The sequence below is a fragment of the Eleutherodactylus coqui genome, chromosome 5 (genome assembly GCF_035609145.1).
Source record: "Eleutherodactylus coqui strain aEleCoq1 chromosome 5, aEleCoq1.hap1, whole genome shotgun sequence".
Taxonomy (NCBI): domain Eukaryota; kingdom Metazoa; phylum Chordata; class Amphibia; order Anura; family Eleutherodactylidae; genus Eleutherodactylus; species Eleutherodactylus coqui.
In genome coordinates, this window is record NC_089841.1 from 58,541,591 (window position 1) to 58,563,785 (window position 22,195).

The following is a 22,195-nucleotide window of genomic DNA, read 5'->3' on the forward strand; positions in this document are numbered from 1 at the left end:
TATGTCCCCCCCCCCCCCCGAGTAACAGCGGTCCTGTGGACATGTCCCCCCCCCCCCCCCGAGTAAACAGCGGTCCTGTGGACATGTCCTGTCCCCCCCCCCCCCCGAGTAACAGCGGTCCCTGTGGACATGTCCTCCCCCCCCCGAGTTACAGCGGTCCCCTGTGGACATGTCCCCCCCTGAGTAACAGCGGTCCCTGTGGACGGGTCGTCCCCCCCCCCCCGAGGAACAGCGGTCCCTGTGGACGGGTCCCTTCCCCGAGGAACAGCGGTCCCTGTGACGGGTCCCCCCCCCCCCGAGAACAGCGGTCCCTGTGGACGGGTCCCCCCCCCCCAAGAAACAGCAGTCCCTGTGGACGGGTCCCCCCCCCCCGAGGAACAGCGGTCCCTGTGGACGGGTCCCCCCCCCCGAGGAACAGCGGTCCCTGTGACGGGTCCCCCCCCCCCCCCACCCCGAGGAATAGCGGTCCCTGTGACGGGTTCCCCCCCCCCCCCCGAGGAACAGCGGTTCCTGTGGACGGGTCCCCCCCCCCCCCCGAGGAACAGCGGTCCCTGTGGACGGTCCCCCCCCCCCCCGAGTAACAGCGGTCCCTGTGTACACGTGCCCCCCCCCCCCTCCCCGAGTAAACAGCAGTCCCTCTGTACATCTCCTTCGAGTAACAGCGGTCCCTCTGTACATCTCCTCCGAGTAACAGCGGTCCCTCTGTACATCTCCTCCGAGTAACAGCGGTCCCCTCTGTACATCTCCTCGAGTAACAGCGGTCCTCTGTACATCTCCTCCGAGTAACAGCGTCCTCTGTACATCTCCTCCGAGTAACAGCGGTCCCTCTGTACATCTCCTCCGAGTAACAGCGGTCCCTCTGTACATCTCCTCTGAGTAACAGCGGTCCCTCTGTACATCTCCTCGAGTAACAGCGGTCCCTCTGTACATCTCCTCCGAGTAACAGCGGTCCCTCTGTACATCTCCCCCGAGTAACAGCGGTCCCTGTGGACATGTCCCCCCCCCCCCCCCCCCCCGAGTAACAGCGGTCCCTGTGGACATGTCCTGTCCCCCCCCCCCGAGTAACAGCAGTCCCTGTGGACATGTCCTCCCCCCCCCGAGTTACAGCGTCCCTGTGGACATGTCCCCCCTGAGTAACAGCGGTCCCTGTGGACAGGTCCCCCCCCCCGAGGAACAGCGGTCCCTGTGGACGGGTCCCCCCCCCCCCCCCCCCCCGAGGAACAGCGGTCCCTGTGGGACGGGTCCCCCCCCCCCCCGAGGAACAGCGGTCCCTGTGGACGGGTCCCCCCCCCCCCCGAGGAACAGCGGTCCCTGTGGACGGGTCCCCCCCCCCCCGAGGAACAGCGGTCCCTGTGGACGGGTCCCCCCCCCCCCGAGGAACAGCGTCCCTGTGGACGGGTCCCCCCCCCCCCCCGAGAAATAGCGGTCCCTTGGACGGGTCCCCCCCCCCCCCCCCCCCCGAGGAACAGCGGTTCCTGTGGACGGGCCCCCCCCCCCCGAGGAACAGCGGTCCCTGTGTACACGTGCCCCCCCCCCCTCCCCGAGTAACAGCAGTCCCTCTGTACATCTCCTTCGAGTAACAGCGGTCCCTCTGTACATCTCCTCCGAGTAACAGCGGTCCCTCTGTACATCTCCTCGAGTAACAGCGGTCCCTCTGTACATCTCCTCCGAGTAACAGCGGTCCCTCTGTACATCTCCTCGGAGTAACAGCGGTCCCTCTGTACATCTCCTCGGAGTAACAGCGGTCCCTCTGTACATCTCCTCGGAGTAACAGCGGTCCCTCTGTACATCTCCTCTGAGTAACAGCGGTCCCTCTGTACATCTCTCTGAGTAACAGCGGTACCTCTGTACATCTCCGAGTAACAGCGGTCCCTCTGTCCATCTCCCCCGAGTAACAGCGGTCCCTGTGACATGTCCCCCCCCCGAGTAACAGCGGTCCCTGTTGACATGTCCCCCCCCCCTCGAGTAACAGCGGTCCCTGTTGACATGTCCCCCCCCTCGAGTAACAGCGGTCCCTGTTGACATGTCCCCCCCCTCGAGTAACAGCGGTCCTGTGGACATGTCCCCCCCCCGAGTAACAGCGGTCCCTGTGGACGGGTCCCCCCCCCCGAGAAACAGCAGTCCCTGTGGATGGGTCACCCCCGAGGAACAGCGGTCCCTGTGGACGGGTCACCCTCGAGGAACAGCGGTCCTGTGGACGGGCCCCCCCCCCCCCGAGGAACAGCGGTCCCTGTGGACGGGTCCCCCCCCCCCGAGGAACAGCGGTCCCTGTGTACGGGTCCCCCCCCGAGGAACAGCGGTCCTGTGGACGGCCCCCCCCCCGAGGAACAGCGGTCCCTGTGGACGGGCCTCCCCCCCCCCGAGGAACAGCGGTCCCTGTGGACGGGTCCCCCCCCCCCCGAGGAACAGCGGTCCCTGTGGACGGGTGTCCCCCCCCCCCCCCCCGAGAAACAGCAGTCCCTATGAACGGGTCCCCCCCCGAGGAACAGCGGGTCCCTGTGGACGGGTCCCCCCCCCCCCCCCCCGAGGAACAGCGGTCCCTGTGGACGGGTCCCCCCCCCCCCCCCCCCGAGGAACAGCGGGTCCCTGTGGACGGGTCCCCCCCCCCGAGGAACAGCGGTCCCTGTGGACGGGTCCCCCCCCCCGAGGAACAGCGGTCCCTGTGGACGGGTCTCCCCCCACCCCCGAGGAACAGCGGTCCCTGTGGACGGGTCCCCCCCCCGAGGAACAGCGGTTCTGTGGACGGGTCCCCCCCCCCCCGAGGAACAGCGGTCCCTGTGACGGGTCCCCTCCCCCCGAGAAACAGCGGTCCCTGTGGACGGGTCACCCCCGAGGAACAGCGGGGTCCCTGTGACGGGTCCCCCCCCCCCCCCCCCCGAGGAACAGCGGTACCTGTGGATGGGTCGTTCGCCCCCGAGGAACAGCGGTCCCTGTGGACGGGTCCCCCCCGAGGCACAGCGGTCCCTGTGGACATGTCCCCCCCCCCCCCCGAGTACAGCGGTCCCTGTGGACATGTCCCCCCCCCGAGAGACAGCGGTCCCTGTGGACGGGTCACCCCGAGGAACAGCGGTCCCTGTGGACGGGTCCCCCCCCCCCCCCCCGAGGAACAGCGGTACCTGTGGACGGGTCGTTCGCCCCCGAGTAACAGCGGTCCCTGTGGACATGTCCCCCCCCCCCCGAGTAACAGCGGTCCCTGTGGACGGGCCCCCTCCCCCCCGAGGAACAGCGGTCCCTGTGGACGGGTCCCCCCCCGAGGAACAGCGGTCCCTGTGGACGGGTCCCCCCCCCCCCCGAGAAAAAGCAGTCCCTGTGGACGGGTCACCCCCGAGAACAGCGGTCCCTGTGGACGGGTTCCCCCCCCCCCCCCGAGGAACAGCGGTCCCTGTGGACGGGTGTCCCCCCCCCGAGGAACAGCGGTCCCTGTGACGGCCCCCCCCCCCCCCCCGAGGAACAGCGGTCCCTGTGGACGGGTCACCCCCGAGTAACAGCGGTCCCTGTGGACATGTCCCCCCCCCCCCCCGAGTAACAGCGGTCCCTGTGGACATGTCCCCCCCCCCCCCCGAGTTACAGCGGTCCCTGTGGACATGTCCCCCCCTGAGTAACAGCGGTCCCTGTGGACGGGCCCCCCCTCCCCCCCGAGGAACAGCGGTCCCTGTGGACGGGTCCCCCCCCCGAGGAACAGCGGTCCCTGTGGACGGGTCCCCCCCCCCCCCCCGAGAAAAAGCAGTCCCTGTGGACGGGTCACCCCCGAGTAACAGCGGTCCCTGTGGACATGTCCTGTCCCCCCCCCCCCGAGTAACAGCGGTCCCTGTGGACATGTCCTCCCCCCCCCGAGTTACAGCGGTCCCTGTGGACATGTCCCCCCCTGAGTAACAGCGGTCCCTGTGGACCGGTCCCCCCCCCGAGGAACAGCGGTCCCTGTGGACGGGTCGTCCCCCCCCCCCCGAGGAACAGCGGTCCCTGTGGACGGGTCCCCCCCCCCGAGGAACAGCGGTCCCTGTGGACGGTCCCCCCCCCCCCCGAGGAACAGCGGTCCCTGTGGACGGGTCCCCCCCCCCCCCCCGAGAAACAGCAGTCCCTGTGACGGGTCCCCCCCCGAGTAACAGCGGTCCTGTGGACATGTCCCCCCCCCGAGAAACAGCGGTCCCTGTGGACGGGTCACCCCCGAGGAACAGCGGTCCCTGTGGACGGGTCCCCCCCCCCCCCCCGAGGAACAGCGGTACTGTGGACGGGTCGTTCGCCCCCGAGTAACAGCGGTCCCTGTGGACATGTCCCCCCCCCCCGAATAACAGCGGTCCCTGTGGACATGTCCCCCCCCCCCCCCCGAGTAACAGCGGTCCCTGTGGACATGTCCCCCCCCCCCCGAGTAACAGCGGTCCCTGTGGACATGTCCCCCCCCCCCGAGTTACACGGTCCCTGTGGACATGTCCCCCCCTGAGTAACAGCGGTCCCTGTGGACGGGCCCCCTCCCCCCCGAGGAACAGCGGTCCCTGTGGACGGGTCACCCCCGAGGAACAGCGGTCCCTGTGGACGGGTCCCCCCCCCCCCCCGAGAAAAAGCAGTCCCTGTGGACGGGTCACCCCCGAGGAACAGCGGTCCCTGTGGACGGGTGTCCCCCCCCCCCCCCCCCGAGGAACAGCGGTCCCTGTGGACGGGTCCCCCCCCGAGAAACAGCGGTCCCTGTGGACGGGTCGTTCGCCCCCGAGGAACAGCGGTCCCTGTGGACGGGTCCCCCCCCCCCCCCGAGGCACAGCGGGTCCCTGTGGACATGTCCCCCCCCCCCCCGAGTAACAGCGGTCCCTGTGGACATGTCCCCCCCCCCCCGAGAAACAGCGTCCCTGTGGACGGGTCACCCCCGAGGAACAGCGGTCCCTGTGGACGGGTCCCCCCCCCCCCCCCCCCCGAGGAACAGCGGTACCTGTGGACGGGTCGTTCGCCCCCGAGTAACAGCGGTCCCTGTGGACATGTCCCCCCCCCCCCGAGTAACAGCGGTCCCTGTGGACGGGCCCCCCTCCCCCCCGAGGAACAGCGGTCCCTGTGGACGGGTCCCCCCCGAGGAACAGCGGTCCCTGTGGACGGGTCCCCCCCCCCCCCCGAGAAAAAGCAGTCCCTGTGGACGGGTCACCCCCGAGGAACAGCGGTCCCTGTGGACGGGTTCCCCCCCCCCCCCCCGAGGAACAGCGGTCCCTGTGGACGGGTGTCCCCCCCCCGAGGAACAGCGGTCCCTGTGGACGGCCCCCCCCCCCCCGAGGAACAGCGGTCCCTGTGGACGGGTCCCCCCCCCGAGAAACAGCGGTCCCTGTGGCCGGTTCCCCCCCCCCCCCCGAGCAACAGCGGTCCCTGTGGACATGCGCCCCCCCCCCCAAGTACCAGCGGTCCCGGTGGACATGTGGCCATCCCAAGTAACAGCGGTCCCTGTGGACATGCGGTCCCTGTGGACATGCGGTCCCTCCGAGTAACAGTAGTCCCTGTGGACATGTGGTCCCGCCGAGTAACAGCGGTCCCTGTGTACACGTTCCCCTCCCCCCTCCCCGAGTAACAGCAGTCCTCTGTACATCTCCTCCGAGTAACAGCGGTCCCTCTGTACATCTCCTCCGAGTAACAGCGGTCCTCTGTACATCTCCTCCGAGTAACAGCGGTCCCTCTGTACATCTCCTCCGAGTAACAGCGGTCCCTCTGTACATCTCCTCCGAGTAACAGCGGTCCTCTGTACATCTCCTCCGAGTAACAGCGGTCCCTCTGTACATCTCCTCCGAGTAACAGCGGTCCCTCTGTACATCTCCTCCGAGTAACAGCGGTCCCTCTGTACATCTCCTCCGAGTAACAGCGGTCCCTCTGTACATCTCCTCTGAGTAACAGCGGTCCCTCTGTACATCTCCTCTGAGTAACAGCGGTCCCTCTGTACATCTCCTCCGAGTAACAGCGGTCCCTCTGTATATCTCCTCCGAGTAACAGCGGTCCCTCTGTACATCTCCTCTGAGTAACAGCGGTACCTCTGTACATCTCCGAGTAACAGCGGTCCCTCTGTCCATCTCCCCCGAGTAACAGCGGTCCCTGTTGACATATCCCCCCCCCCCTGAGTAACAGCGGTCCCTGTGGACGCCCCCCCCCCCCGAGGAACAGCGGTCCCTGTGGACGGGTCCCCCCCCCCGAGAAACAGCGGTCCCTGTGGCCGGTTCCCCCCCCCCCCCCCCCGAGGAACAGCGGTCCCTGTGGACATGCGCCCCCCCCCCCCGAGTACCAGCGGTCCCGGTGGACATGTGGCCATCCCAAGTAACAGCGGTCCCTGTGGACATGTGGTCCCTGTGGACATGCGGTCCTCCGAGTAACAGTAGTCCCTGTGGACATGTGGTCCCGCCGAGTAACAGCGGTCCCTGTGTACACGTGCCCCTCCCCCCTCCCCGAGTAACAGCAGTCCCTCTGTACATCTCCTCCGAGTAACAGCGGTCCGTCTGTACATCTCCTCCGAGTAACAGCGGTCCCTCTGTACATCTCCGAGTAACAGCGGTCCCTCTGTACATCTCCTCCGAGTAACAGCGGTCCCTCTGTACATCTCCTCCGAGTAACAGCGGTCCCTCTGTACATCTCCTCCGAGTAACAGCGGTCCCTCTGTACATCTCCTCCGAGTAACAGCGGTCCCTCTGTACATCTCCTCCGAGTAACAGCGGTCCCTCTGTACATCTCCGAGTAACAGCGTCCCTCTGTACATCTCCGAGTAACAGCGGTCCCTCTGTACATCTCCTCCGAGTAACAGCGGTCCCTCTGTACATCTCCTCCGAGTAACAGCGGTCCCTCTGTACATCTCCTTCGAGTAACAGCGGTCCCTCTGTACATCTCCTCTGAGTAACAGCGGTCCCTCTGTACATCTCCTCCGAGTAACAGCGGTCCTCTGTACATCTCCTCCGAGTAACAGCGGTCCCTCTGTATATCTCCTCTGAGTAACAGCGGTCCTCTGTACATCTCCTCTGAGTAACAGCGGTACCTCTGTACATCTCCGAGTAACATCGGTCCCTCTGTCCATCTCCCCGAGTAACAGCGGTCCCTGTTGACATGTCCCCCCCCGAGTAACAGCGGTCCCTGTTGACATGTCCCCCCCCCGAGTAACAGCGGTCCCCTGTTGACATGTCCCGCCCCCCTCGAGTAACAGCGGTCCCTGTTGACATGTCCCCCCCCCCGAGTAACAGCGGTCCCTGTGGACATGTCCCCCCCCGAGTAACAGCGGTCCCTCTGTACATCTCCTCCGAGTAACAGCGGTCCCTCTGTACATCTCCTCCGAGTAACAGCGGTCCCTCTGTACATCTCCTCTGAGTAACAGCGGTCCCTCTGTACATCTCCTCTGAGTAACAGCGGTACCTCTGTACATCTCCGAGTAACAGCGGTCCCTCTGTCCATCTTCCCCGAGTAACAGCGGTCCTGTTGACATGTCCCCCCCCCCCCCGAGTAACAGCTGGTCCCTGTTGACATGTCCCCCCCCCCCCTCGAGTAACAGCGGTCCCTGTTGACATGTCCCCCCCCCCCCCTCGAGTAACAGCGGTCCCTGTTGACATGTCCCCCCCCCTCGAGTAACAGCGGTCCCTGTTGACATGTCCCCCCCCCCCCCTCGAGTAACAGCGGTCCCTGTTGACATGTCCCCCCCCCCGAGTAACAGCGGTCCCTGTTGACATGTCCCCCCCCCCGAGTAACAGCGGTCCCTGTTGACATGTCCCCCCCCCGAGTAACAGCGGTCCCTGTGGACATGTCCCCCCCCCGAGTAACAGCGGTCCCTGTGGATATGTCCCCCCCTGAGTACAGCCGTCCCTGTGGACATGTCCCCCCCCCCGAGTAACAGCGGTCCCTGTGGACATGTCCCCCCTCCCCCCGAGTAACAGCGGTCCCTGTGGACATGTCCCCCCCCCCCCGAGTAACAGCGGTCCCTGTGGACATGTCCTGTCCCCCCCGAGTAACAGCGGTCCCTGTGGACATGTCGTCCCCCCCCCCCCGAGTAACAGCGGTCCCTGTGGACATGTCCCCCCCCCGAGTAACAGCGGTCCCTGTGGACATGTTCCCCCCCCCCCCCCCCGAGTTACAGCGGTCCCTGTGGACATGTCCCCCCCTGAGTAACAGCGGTCCCTGTGGACGGGCCCCCCCTCCCCCCCGAGGAACAGCGGTCCCTGTGGAAGGGCCCCCCCCGAGGAACAGCGGTCCCTGTGGAAGGGCCCCCCCCCCCGAGGAACAGCGGTCCCTGTGGATGGTCCCCCCCCCCCCCCCCGAGAAACAGCAGTCCCTGTGGACGGGTCCACCCCGAGGAACAGCGGTCCCTGTGGACGGGTCCCCCCCCCCCCCCCGAGGAACAGCGGTCCCTGTGGACGGGTCCCCCCCCGAGGAACAGCGGTCCCTGTGGACGGGTCCCCCCCCCGAGAAACACCGTTCCTTGTGGACGGGTCACCCCCGAGGAACAGCGGTCCCTGTGGACGGGTCCCCCCCCCCCGAGGAACAGCGGTCCCTGTGGACGGGTCCCCCCCCCGAGAAACACCGTTCCTTGTGGACGGGTCACCCCCGAGGAACAGCGGTCCCTGTGGACGGGTCACCCCCGAGGAACAGCGGTCCCTGTGGACGGGTCCCCCCCCCCCCCGAGGAACAGCGGTCCCTGTGGACGGCCCCCCCCCCCGAGGAACAGCGGTCCCTGTGGACGGGTCCCCCCCCCCGAGGAACAGCGGTCCCTGTGGACGGGCCCCCCCCCCCCCCCGAGAAACAACGGTCCCTGTGGACGTGTCCCCCCCCCCCCCCGAGAAACAACGGTCCCTGTGGACGGGTCCCCCCCCCGAGAAACAGCAGTCCCTGTGGACGGGTCCCCCCGAGGAATAGCGGTCCCTGTGGACGGGTCCCCCCCCCCCCCGAGGAATAGCGGTCCCTGTGGACGGGTCCCCCCCCCCCCTTCGAGGAACAGCGGTCCCTGTGGACGGGTCCCCCCCCCCCCCCGAGGAACAGCGGTCCCTGTGGACGGGTCCCTCCCCCCGAGGAACAGCGGTCCCTGTGGACGGGTCCCCCCCCCCTCGAGGAACAGCGGTCCCTGTGGACGGGTCCCCCCCCCCCGAGGAACAGCGGTCCCTGTGGACGGGTCCCCCCCCCCCCGAGAACAGCGGTCCCTGTGGACGGGTCCCCCCCCCCCCCCCGAGGAACAGCGGTCCCTGTGGACGGGTCCCCTCCCCGAGGAACAGCGGTCCCTGTGGACGGGTCCCCCCCCCCGAGGAACAGCGGTCCCTGAGGACGGTCGTCCCCCCCCCCCCCCCCCGAGGAACGGCGGTCCCTGTGGACGGGTCCCCCCACCCCGAGGAACAGCGGTCCCTGTGGATAGGTCCCCCCCCCGAGGAACAGCGGTCCCTGTGGATGGGTCCCCCCCCCCGAGGAACAGCGGTCCCTGTGGACGGGTCCCCCCCCCCCCCTGAGGAACAGCGGTCCCTGTGGACGGGTCCCCCCCCCCCCGAGGAACAGCGGTCCCTGTGGACGGGTCCCCCCCCCCCCCCCCCGAGAAACAGCAGTCCCTGTGGACGGGTCACCCCCGAGGAACAGCGGTCCCTGTGGACGGGTCCCCCCCCCCCCCCGAGGAACAGCGGTCCCTGTGGACGGGTCCCCCCCCGAGGAACAGCGGTCCTGTGGACGGGCCCCCCCCCCGAGGAACAGCGGTCCCTGTGGACGGGTCCCCCCCCCCCACGAGGAACAGCGGTCCCTGTGGACGGGTCCCCCCCCCGAGAAACACCGTTCCTTGTGGACGGGTCACCCCCGAGGAACAGCGGTCCCTGTGGACGGGTCACCCCCGAGGAACAGCGGTCCCTGTGGACGGGTCCCCCCCCCCCCCCCGAGGAACAGCGGTCCCTGTGGACGGCCCCCCCCCCCCCGAGGAACAGCGGTCCCTGTGGACGGGTCCCCCCCCCCCCCCCCGAGGAACAGCGGTCCCTGTGGACGGGGCCCCCCCCCCCCGAGAAACAACGGTCCCTGTGGACGGGTCCCCCCCCCCCCGAGAAACAACGGTCCCTGTGGACGGGTCCCCCCCCCGAGAAACAGCAGTCCCTGTGGACGGGTCCCCCCCGAGGAATAGCGGTCCCTGTGGACGGGTCCCCCCCCCCCCCCCGAGGAATAGCGGTCCCTGTGGACGGGTCCCCCCCCCCCCCCCCGAGGAACAGCAGTCCCTGTGGACGGGTCCCCCCCCCCGAGGAACAGCGGTCCCTGTGGACGGTTCCCCCCCCCGAGGAACAGCGGTCCCTGTGGACGGGTCCCCCCCCCTGAGTAACAGCAGTCCTGTGGACGGGTCCCCCCCGAGGAATAGCGGTCCCTGTGGACGGGTCCCCCCCCCCCCCCCCCCGAGGAATAGCGGTCCCTGTGGACGGGTCCCCCCCCCCCCCCCCGAGGAATAGCGGTCCCTGTGGACGGGTCCCCCCCCCCCCCCCCCCGAGGAACAGCGGTCCCTGTGGACGGGTCCCCCCCCCCGAGGAACAGCGGTCCCTGTGGACGGTTCCCCCCCCCTCGAGGAACAGCGGTCCCTGTGGACGGGTCCCCCCCCCCCCCGAGGAACAGCGGTCCCTGTGGACGGGTCCCCCCCCCCCCGAGGAACAGCGGTCCCTGTGGACGGGTCCCCCCCCCCCCCGAGGAACAGCGGTCCTGTGGACGGGTCCCCCCCCCCCCGAGTAACAGCGGTCCCTGTGGACATGTCCCCCCCCCCCCGAGTAACAGCGGTCCCTGTGGACATGCCCCCCCCCCCCGAGGAACAGCGGTCCCTGTGGACGGGTCCCCCCCCCTGAGTAACAGCGGTCCCTGTGGACGGGCCCCCCTCCCCCCCGAGGAACAGCGGTCCCTGTGGACGGGTCCCCCCCCCCGAGGAACAGCGGTCCCTGTTGACGGGTCCCCCCCCCGAGGAACAGCGGTCCCTGTGGACGGGGTCCCCCCCCCCCGAGGAACAGCGGTCCCTGTGACGGGTCCCCCCCCCCCCCCGAGGAACAGCGGTCCTTGTGGACGGGTCCCCTTCCCGAGGAACAGCGGTCCCTGTGGACGGGTCCCCCCCCCCCCGAGGAACAGCGGTCCCTGTGGATAGGTCCCCCCCCCTCGAAGAACAGCGGTCCCTGTGGATGGGTCCCCCCCCCCCCCCGAGGAACAGCGGTCCCTGTGGACGGGTCCCCCCCCCCTGAGGAACAGCGGTCCCTGTGGACGGGTCCCCCCACCCCCCGAGGAACAGCGGTCCCTGTGGACGGGTCACCCCCGAGGAACAGCGGTCCCTGTGGACGGGTCACCCTCGAGGAACAGCGGTCCCTGTGGACGGGTCCCCCCCCCCGAGGAACAGCGGTCCCTGTGGACGGGTCCCCCCCCCCGAGGAACAGCGGTCCCTGTGGACGGCCCCCCCCCCCCCCGAGGAACAGCGGTCCCTGTGGACGGCCCCCCCCCCCCCGAGGAACAGCGGTCCCTGTGGACGGGTCCCCCCCCCCCCGAGGAATAGCGGTCCCTGTGGACGGGCCCCCCCCCCCCCCCCGAGGAACAGCGGTCCCTATGGACGGGTTCCCCCCCCCCCCCCGAGGAACAGCGGTCCCTGTGGACGGGTCCCCCCCCCCGAGAAACACCGTTCCTTGTAGACGGGTCACCCCCGAGGAACAGCGGTCCCTGTGGACGGGTCCCCCCCCCCCCGAGGAACAGCGGTCCCTGTGGACGGCCCCCCCCTAGGAACAGCGGTCCCTGTGGACGGGTCCCCCCCCCCCCCCCCCCGAGGAACAGCGGTCCCTGTGGACGGGTCCCCCCCCCCCCCCCCCGAGGAACAGCGGTCCCTGTGGACGGGCCCCCCCCCCCCTCCCGAGAAACAACGGTCCCTGTGGACGGGTCCCCCCCCCCCCCCCCCGAGAAACAACGGTCCTGTGGACGGGTCCCCCCCCCGAGGAACAGCGGTCCCTGTGGACGGGTCCCCCCCCCGAGGAACAGCGGTCCCTGTGGACGGGTCCCCCCCCCGAGGAACAGCGGTCCCTGTGGACGGGTCCCCTCCCCGAGGAACAGCGGTCCCTGTGGACGGGTCCCCCCCCCCCCGAGGAACAGCGGTCCCTGTGGATAGTCCCCCCCCCCCGAGGAACAGCGGTCCCTGTGGATGGGCCCCCCCCCCCCCCCGAGGAACAGCGGTCCCTGTGGACGGGTCCCCCCCCCCTGAGGAACAGCGGTCCCTGTGGACGGTCCCCCCCCCCCCCCCCCCCGAGGAACAGCGGTCCCTGTGGACGTGTCACCCCCGAGGAACAGCGGTCCCTGTGGACGGGTCACCCTCGAGGAACAGCGGTCCCTGTGGACGGGTCCCCCCCCCCCCGAGGAACAGCGGTCCCTGTGGACGGGTCCCGTCCCCCCCCCGAGGAACAGCGGTCCCTGTGGACGGGTCCCCCCCCCCCCCCCCCGAGGAACAGCGGTCCCTGTGGACGCCCCCCCCCCCCCCCCCGAGGAACAGCGGTCCCTGTGGACGGGCCCCCCCCCCCCGAGGAACGGTCCCTGTGGACGGGCCCCCCCCCCCCCGAGGAACAGCGGTCCCTGTGGACGGGCCTCCCCCCCCCCCCCCCCGAGAAACAACGGTCCCTGTGGACGGGTCCCCCCCCCCCGAGGAACAGCGGTGCCTGTGGACGGGTCCCCCCCGCCCCGAGGAACAGCGGTGCCTGTGGACGGGTCCCCCCCCCCCCCGAGGAATAGCGGTCCCTGTGGACGGGCCTCCCCCCCCCCCCCCGAGAAACAACGGTCCCTGTGGACGGGTCCCCCCCCCCCGAGGAACAGCGGTGCCTGTGGACGGGTCCCCCCCCCCCGAGGAACAGCGGTCCCTGTGGACGGGTCCCCATCCCCGAGAAACACCGTTCCTTGTGGACGGGTCACCCCCGAGGAACAGCGTTCCCTGTGGACGGGTCCCCCCCGAGGAACAGCGGTCCCTGTGGACGGGTCCCCCCCCCCCCCCCGAGGAACAGCGGTCCCTGTGGACGGCCCCCCCCTAGGAACAGCGGTCCCTGTGGACGGGTCCCCCCCCCCCCCCCCCCGAGGAACAGCGGTCCCTGTGGACGGGTGTCCCCCCCCCCCGAGAAACAACGGTCCCTGTGGACGGGTCCCCCCCCCCCCCCCGAGGAACAGCGGTCCCTGTGGACGGCCCCCCCCTAGGAACAGCGGTCCCTGTGGACGGGTCCCCCCCCCCCCCCCCCCCCGAGGAACAGCGGTCCCTGTGGACGGGCCCCCCCCCCCCTCCCGAGAAACAACGGTCCCTGTGGACGGGTCCCCCCCCCCCCCCGAGAAACAACGGTCCCTGTGGACGGGTCCCCCCCCCGAGAAACAGCAGTCCCTGTGGACGGGTCCCCCCCGAGGAACAGCGGTCCCCTGTGGCCTTTTCCCCCCCGAGGAACAGCTGTCCCTGTGGACATGTGGCCATCCCAAGTAACAGCGGTCCCTGTGGACATGCGGTCCCTCCGAGTAACAGTAGTCCCTGTGGACATGCGGTCCCACCGAGTAACAGCGGTCCCTGTGGACATGTGGTCCCCCCGAGTAACAGCGGTACCTGTGTACATGTCCCCCCCCCCTCCCCGAGTAACAGCGGTCCCTGTGGACATGTGGTCCCCCCGAGTAACAGCGGTCCCTGTGTACATGTCCCCCCCCCCCTCCCCGAGTAACAGCGGTCCCTTTGTACATGTCCCCCCCCCCCTCCCTGAGTAACAGCGGTCCCTGTTGTTAAGAAAATTGTAGATCAATGTATCAGTTAATTGTTCTTTTATTGCATTTTAGACTAGAAATATATAGCATGTAGTGAAGGGGTTAAATGAAACCCTTCTACAGACCGGAGATAAGACAGTCTCCTAGACTTCCCCCTTGCATTCCTTTGCACTGAATTCATAACGGTTTCATTGTATGTTATAGTAATGCCTTAAGGCTGGGTTCACACAGGGCGGATTTGCCGCGGTTTTGCCGCGGCAAATCTGCCCGCGGCCGCTAATCTCAGGATTAGCCAGCCATGTGGATGAGAGTTCTCAGAAATCGGGACGGCCAATGCGCTGCGGTAAGTCCGTCTGAAACCGCTGCTGCGGCGGCCGCAGCCGCGGTTTCAGAAGATGCAGCATGTCCATTTACTTTTACGTTTATTTTCGTCGCAGCCGCGCTCTCCTTTATGGGAGCGCCGGCCGCAACGGAAAAGCGAGCGGCCGGGCCGCTTCAAAGCCACCGCGGCTTAAACTGCGGCGGTTCTCCCTGCGGAAATCTTGTGGTTTTTGCTGCGGCCAAACCGCGAGATTTCCGACGGGAATACTCCCCGTGTGAACCCAGCCTAAAAGGTGTTACTTATGTTAATCATTTTGGTTTCAGCCTATTATGTATTATTATTAATCTTGGAGGTATATACTTTTCCTGTGATGTAATTTATGGTATATAAACCAAATACACCTTAGAATAAACTAGAAATCATCTGATACCGCACAGGCTGGTGTGATTTGTATTTCTCCTGGGCCCAAACTTCTGCACGAGATCTGGGATCATCTTCTCTTTGATAAACACATAAATTCTCCTTACATTTTTGGTCCTTCGAGCCGGAAAGACTCACTGCAGAGGGAGAGGACGGCCTGGCTGTGAAAAGGTGGGTCTGAAGTACTCTCCGCTCATTAAAAGACCTCCGTCTTGCTTAGACGTCATTAGAGGCCAGTCGGGCATCCTGTCTGAAACAGTGACTTTTTTTCCAAACTAGCCTGAGAATTTAGAAGCCTCCCAGATAACGTGTAGTAAGTATAGCAATGGTTAAACTTCTTTCTTCTTCTTCTTGTGTATTGTAAATGAGAAGCAAGTGTAGACGAATGGGTTGTCAAGGGGCAATAGCAGTAGTCTATGTGAGACCATAGCCATTGTGAGAAGGCTACAGGAAAGAATTACTCCGTGCGACACGTAAAAGAAGCTGTTAGATGACGTCATGGGACACAGGGGTGTCCAGGAACTTTACTTCTTATCTTCCTACTACTTCTTTTTCTTTGATATTGTGTTATAGAGTAACTAAGAATATAAAGAGGGCGGCCGCCTACTAACATAATGTAATACTTGTATTGTTGTCTTATACTGCATGAAGCGAATGTGTGAGTGATTGAGATAAGCGGATCCGATACGTGGGCACTGACCTCTAGGCCACATTAAGGACCAACCTCGCTGTGCAGGTTGTTTTCGGACAAGCCCCTTATTGTGTTCAATGTTAACAGGCCCTACTCGGAAAGGCATTGAAAAATAGAGAGAGCAGATAGAAAAACTTCTATGGCCAGATTGGAGTTCTGTAGAAGGAAATTAGAATGTGAGGGGAGGAGATGGAAGACCCCTTCCATAGGATAATCAGGGTGATCAGGGATAATCAGGGTGAAGATGATCCTAATGCTGCATATAATCAGCCATTAAAAAATGCGTTTGTAAGTGGAGTAAAGAAGGAAACAGGAGGTTATATAATGAGATACGTGGTTACCCTTAGGACGGGATCATTGCAGGATGTTTTGGAGTATGCAAAACATGCAGAAAAAATTTTACAAAGAAAAGGGAAAGAAGGGTAAGAAAGTGAGAGGTTTTATACAGGGAGAAGAATGTGATAACGATAGTTCAGGAAAGTCAGAGAGGTCATTAGACAGCAAGAGGACATGGAAATAATGGCAGAGGAAGAAGCAGAGGTCGGGCGCAGCTCAGGGACTCAATTGTGTGTTGGAATTGTGGCAGATCTGGTCATATTGCCCGAGGATGTCCAGAGAATGAATACTCTCGGACACCTTGGGAAAAATGACTAGAAGAGGTGGATGTGCAACACTTGGAGGATCTCTTGGCAATTTCTACTGCCTGAGATAGATCTCCAGGTGAATGGGCGGATGATTACTTTCTTGGTGGGCTCAGGAGCCACCAGGGCATTAATACATCCCAGTATGTACCCAATGTAAAATGTAGTAATAGTCATATCATGGTAAGAGGGGTTAATGGCCGGACCCACAGGGAATCCCTCTCTGAACCCCTTATCATAACAGACCCAGAGACAAATAAGCCTGTGAAATGTCAGATTATGTAGTCTCGAATATGTCCGGTAAATGTGTTGGGATGAGATATTATGATAAAATTAGGTATACCTTCACCAGAGTACCTCAGGGCTGCTGTGAATCTCAAACAATTTTCTCCCAGGCTATGTCAGTACACTTAGCCCAGTTCCAGCCTCCTAGAGGTAGTCAGCTACTACTGTATGTTGGTAGCCAGCAGCAGACAGTGGAGAGAATTGTGGGGGGACACAGTTGCACCCTTGAGGTTTCTTTATGAGCAAGGCCATAAAGTAAACAGGTAGAAACTCCAATACAGTCAGCAAACGGTTAAATATCTGGGGTATAACCTGTCAGATGAAGGTAGGCAAGCAATTCTGGCGGTCACAAAACGACGAGCAAATACCTAAATCGTTCTTCAGATATGCAGCAGTTTTGAGCCATGCCCTGTGTCATGTATCAACAGGGGGGATGGTAGCACTCATATCGAAAGTATTCACAGCCTATGGGTTTACAAACTACTCTAAAAAATTTTGTTTGCCTTGTATTATTTGTGCTAAACACAATGCACAAGGGAATATAAGACCAAGGAGGGACGCCGTCCTACACCTCAGTATCCCTTTCAACACGTTTGTATGAACTACATAGAATTAACCCTTTACAATCCACTGTTTGACGTCTGAAGACATTATGATTTAAAAGGGTTGTCTCGCGAAAGCAAGTGGGGTTCAGCACTTCTGTATGGCCATATTAATGCACTTTGTAATATACATCGTGCATTAAATATGAGCCATACAGAAGTTATTCACTTACCGGCTCCGTTGCTGGCGTCCCTGTCTCCATGACTCCGTCTAATTTCGGGGTCTTATTGCTTTTTTAGACGCGCTTGCGCAGAAGGGTCTTCTCCCTTCTGGTCGTCTGGGCACGAGCGGCGTTCTGGCTCCGCCCCCTTCTACGCGTCATCGCGTAGCTCCGCCCCGTCAGGTGTGCTGATTCCAGCCAATCAGGAGGCTGGAATCGGCAATGGACCGCACAGAGCCCACGGTGCACCGTGGGTGAAGATCCCGGCGGCCATCTTGGAGAAGGAAGAAGAAGGAAGAAGTAGGAAGAAGTCGCAGAGCGGGGATTCGGGTAAGTAATATTTTTTATTTTTTATTTTAACACATCCCTTGGGTTTGTCCTGCGCCGAACGGGGGGCCTATGCAAAAAAAACCCAAAAACCTGTTTCGGCGCGAGACAACCCCTTTAAGCCTGTACAGCTCTGATGTTGTAAGACGTCCGTCAGGGTTCTCTTACTGTATATTGCCAGCCTCTCTGCTGTTGGAGCCTATCCAACGTGTCACCTCATGCAGTACTGGCTTTAGCCAACATAGAGCGCTGTTGTATAACGGCAGAAAAAGAGTAAGCTCTCTAGGAAAACCAGGATACAAATTGGGTTGGAAAGGGTTAAACAAATGTGAAGGTAAGAAATACTGCCTAGTTATCATGGATGCTTTAGCCAAGTGGATAGAAGTGTTTCCCACAGGTCAGTCAGATGCAGCCTCAGTGGCTAAAGCATCACTAAGGGAAATAACACCAGGTGACTGGGTCCTCACAAGGTGATAAAGAAAAAGAACTGGAAGACCCCAAAGTGGGAAGGACCCTACCAGGTACTCCTGACCACTCCTAGGTCAATAAGGATTGCTGAACGGCAGACCTGGATTCACTAATTTCACTGTAAAAAGGTAACACAGGCAGAGCAGGGACAGTGTGCCGAGGGGGTCTGGTTTAGCCCGCTACAAAGGGGGGGGGGGCACATTAGGTGGTCTCTTTCTCAACCCGGTGAAGAAATCCACACCCCTTTCCCATGGGCCTCTTCGGTACGGACAAAAATGACAGGAATAGCATTTCTTTTCGGTGTATTGGTGAGTCTGGGGAATGCTATTGATGACAGCCCTGAAATTGTCAGAGGTCATCATCATATTATCGATCCTACACGATGGGAGGATGCTGGTAGAGCTCTGAATTTAACCTTTATAGATGGAGTGATGAGCGCCATATTGGTAGATATGCTCCCTGACTTATTGACTGCAATCCCTGCTAGCCATAATAAACCGCCCCCTGCAGTCATAACGATTCTGCCGTCACATGGCCAAATGTCTGACCATTGTCTGTGTATAGCATCCCTCACTCTCCACCTCCCCATACCGTGCACACTGCCAGCCCCTTTACCTTCTGTATCACCCCACTATTCGTAGTATGTAAGCTCGTTGGAGCAGGACCCGCACCCCTATTGTTTCCATCGCCTGATTACTATGTAACCGTGGTTCTGTAATGTTTGTACTTTTGTCTTTCTGTATTCCCCCTGTCTATGTAAGCGCTGCGGAATATGTTGGCGCTACGCACATAAAGATTATTATAGATACATGTCAGATGAGGGACTTGTTGGCATTGTACACAAAGGAATAAGGCGTGGCTAGATGCTTGCCTGGCTTGATAGTACTCTTAGTCAGGCCATGTGCCTGGCGGCCATTTTAGTGCTAGTCATGGCCTGTAGCCATTTTAGTACCTGCTGTAATACCTTCGGCCGCCGCCCAGGCGCCATCTTGGCTTCTCACCTCCCATTGATGTACCTTTTACCTAGCATCCCAATGCTTGCACTGATTGTAGTACACAACACTTGATTAGTGCCTTATCTGAATTGTGTAGGAATAGTTAGAACCCTTCATCACTCTCCTCTGTGTCTTGATGATATGTCTATCTTAAGTGTGTGCTATAAGATAGGGTCAGTATGATACTGCGGGATATTGAGTTGTAGCAGAGGAATATGTATGGCCTCCTTCAGATAAGTGTCAGGTAGTGAGGCGACAGGTTGCTATGGATGACGGTAGTGCCGACACAGTAGGCAGCAGGACAGAAGCGATGAATACATGAAGTAGATAGTCCTGGGATAAGACAGTGAGGGAATAAAAGTTTACAGTAGTATTAAATGAAGATGACAGACATTGACTTGAGTGCTGCTCTGTGTGGTAGGGTTAGCTCACAAATGGTTAAATCATCTGTTACATTGGAATACTTGTTTCACTTTCACCCCCACCTTTCAGCTTTAGAGTTCAGTGAGAAGAAGGGGGGGGGGGAGTGTGTGACTCTAACATAGTCTGAGAGCAATGCTCTGCTTGCTTAAAGTGAATAGACTTGTAATGAAGATGATCAGGAATGAAGCTTAGTATAAACTTGTGTGAATAGGGAACATACATTCTTGCTGTTATTTGTGTACATGTTAGTTCTGTGATTGGTTTGCAGTGAGTTTGATTGTTAAATGGTGTTTTCAATGTGATAATGTCATGTAAGAAAAATAATAATAATAATAATTAAGTTGTTGATAATGTGAGACCTGAGTGTTCCTATAAGGGAAAAATATTCCAAGGATGCTGCAGTTAGCTATAGGAGTCTAGAAGCTGTTAAAGCTTTGTTTATCTTACTCCATCACCTCTCCTTGATAAGAGAAATTCCTGAGGGCTGAGGGGGGCAGGGGGGGGGGGGTGTTAAGGTTGGAGGATCAAGATTATTGGAGTTGTAGTAGTTGTGTGAATCTTTATGTTATGCAGTAAACATTGTGTATAGAGAATATTGAGCTGGATCATATTTTCCTCCAGCAGGTTTCGGGGTATTCTGTAGCTTCCAACTGTATAGTGTGCACACATCATCGACCAGATCGGACACACGTTATCAGTCTCAGGTCCAAAATGGCTCTCTGAACAGAAACGTCCAGACAGCCTCTTTATTGAAACACATAACACCTGCCCTTTATGGGCGTTTAACAGATTACATCAGTAACATATATATATATATTCTTATTCGCTGGGCTATATAGAATTCCCCGCCTCCCCCTCTCCCCACCTCTCTCAAGTCTGGTCTACATAGGAGCCTTTTGTCTTAACAACATGTGGTCAAAACTGAAAGTATCTCTTTTGTTGGAGAAGTCAGTGTGGGGGATGGGAAAGGGCTGGATACTCTTCCTCAGTATTGGAATGTGACTTAACTCTTTAAGAGGCTGCTTGTGGAACGTTTGTATTAGGCTAACATTATACTACACACACATCTTTCACCATGCCATTGTCCAGCAATTACTATAATGAAATTATGCAGTCATTAGCCTCTAAGAGTTAAAGTCACTACAGCTGCGTAATACATCTAGTTTAGTACAAATCGATAGACATTTTACACTAACTAATTATCATGTCTATCACAATATGTTATTAATAGAGATGAGCGAACGTACTCGTTAAGGGCGATTTCGCAATCGAGCAACGCTTTTTTTCGAGTACCTGACTACTCGGGTGAAAAGATTCGGGGGGGGGCCCTGGGGGTGAGCGGGGGGTTGCAGAGGGGAGTGGGGGGGGAGAGAGTGAGAGAGCTCCCCCCTGTTCCCCACTGCTACCCCTGCTCCACCACGCCGCCCCCCGAATCTTTTCACCCGAGTAGCCAGGTACTCGAAAATAGTGTGAGGGGTTAATTCAGGTTTATGCCTTTAAATTGATAAGTGTATTTCACAAAATACTTATGTGTTTATAATTTGGGTCTTCTTCTGCTAAAGGTTTAAGCTTATACGTGTAAGGGCCGACGCTTTAATAATAGACTACAGCGACTCCATTTTGTATCCCTTTGCTTGTTTTGCTTTAATACATGTATCTGTATTAAATTTCACCTTTTACCTAGAAAGATGTTAGATCCCAATTATAATGACCTTGAATATATTCACATATGTCTTATCAGCTTTCTTTCTCTCATGTCTCCTTTCCTTGAGAAAGCTCACTCCCTTCTAGTAAGAAGCGTCCAAGAACATTTTGTTTTGATACAGTTGTCACCGGACATTGATGTATTGTTCATGGAGAAGACATCTTTGAAAGATATGTATTGTCAATTAAAATCTGCAGATGTTATGTAGCCTTGGGCATGCGCAGTAATCAAATCAATACGTCAGCAAACCTTTCCTATATCATCTGTAACTTTGAATAAACACTTACTTCACTCATGGCAATCCCATCTTGCATGTGGCTGTCCATTTGTGTCGTCTGAGTACTCACCTCTAAAGACCAATTTGGAAGCAGACAGCATCAGCTCAACGGTCTGAGTTTGACCCCCCACAATAGCGATGCTCGATTGCGAAATCGCCCTTAATGAGTACGTTCGCTCATCTCTAGTTATTAATAATTATATGAGATAGAAAGACTTGACCCCAGGATAGATAAAAGTTAATGACTAGTCTTCAAGCTGTGATGAATGTAAAATGTGTGATTAAGCTTCTTAACTCTACCTACACCCCACAGATAACTGATCCATGTTATACATTGAGTTTGCTGTTTCCACCTGTGGGCGGGGACCAAATACCCGCTGTTGTCTCCGATCCTGGGGTTATACTTGTTTCGCGCTACAAGGCAGACTACGGGAGACTGCCTGAGGGATACTGTGCGGAGGGGAGAACCATGGAGACACGCTGTTTTCTGGGATATGGCCTGAGCTACATAAAGCATGCGCAGACGTGTGGTGGTTGTGTGGGGACAGGCGCTTAAAACAGGTGCCAGGTACAGCCCCTAATGGGATTGTGCTTTGGTACAACTGATAATGCCTGTGCACCTCATGACCTCCGAGGGCAACAGCGAGGGCCTGTCCGGAGAACTAGGAACGCCTCTCCTAAATGTTCCTTTGATGCCAATGTTTACATTGACGCTATCGGGGTCCCAAGGGGGGTACCGGACGAGTATAAGGCGAGGAATCAGATAGCTGCGGGGTTTGAGTCTCTTCTTGCATGGTGGGTAACAGTGGATAAAAATCTAGACTGGATTAATTACATATATTATAACTAACAGAGATTTGTTAATTATACAAGAGATGCAATCTGGGGCCTAGAGGAACAACTAGGACATACCTTACTTATTACATGGCAAAATAGAATGGCTCTTGTTATATGTTACTAGAAGAAAAAGGAGGCGTTTGTAAAATGATTAGAGGATATTGTTGTACTTTCATTCCTAATAACATGGCACCAGATGATACCTGAGCACTGGAAGGGTTAAATGGATTATCAAATGAACTAGCTGATAACTCTGGCATAGACAATCCATTCAGGGAATGGTTGGAAAGCTTGTTCGGACACTGGTCACAAGTCTATACTCCACACTAGTCTCTCTGTCAGTATTTGCCTCCACTCTAGTACTCTG

At 60.1% G+C, this 22,195-nt stretch overlaps 1 protein-coding gene across 1 annotated transcript in view; it reads left to right on the forward strand.

Moving 5' to 3' along the window:
- The window catches only part of LOC136627466 (oocyte zinc finger protein XlCOF8.4-like), a 42,864-nt gene that overhangs the window by 9,042 nt on the left and 11,627 nt on the right, over positions 1–22,195 (forward strand). The gene's annotated exons all lie outside the window — the stretch shown is intronic.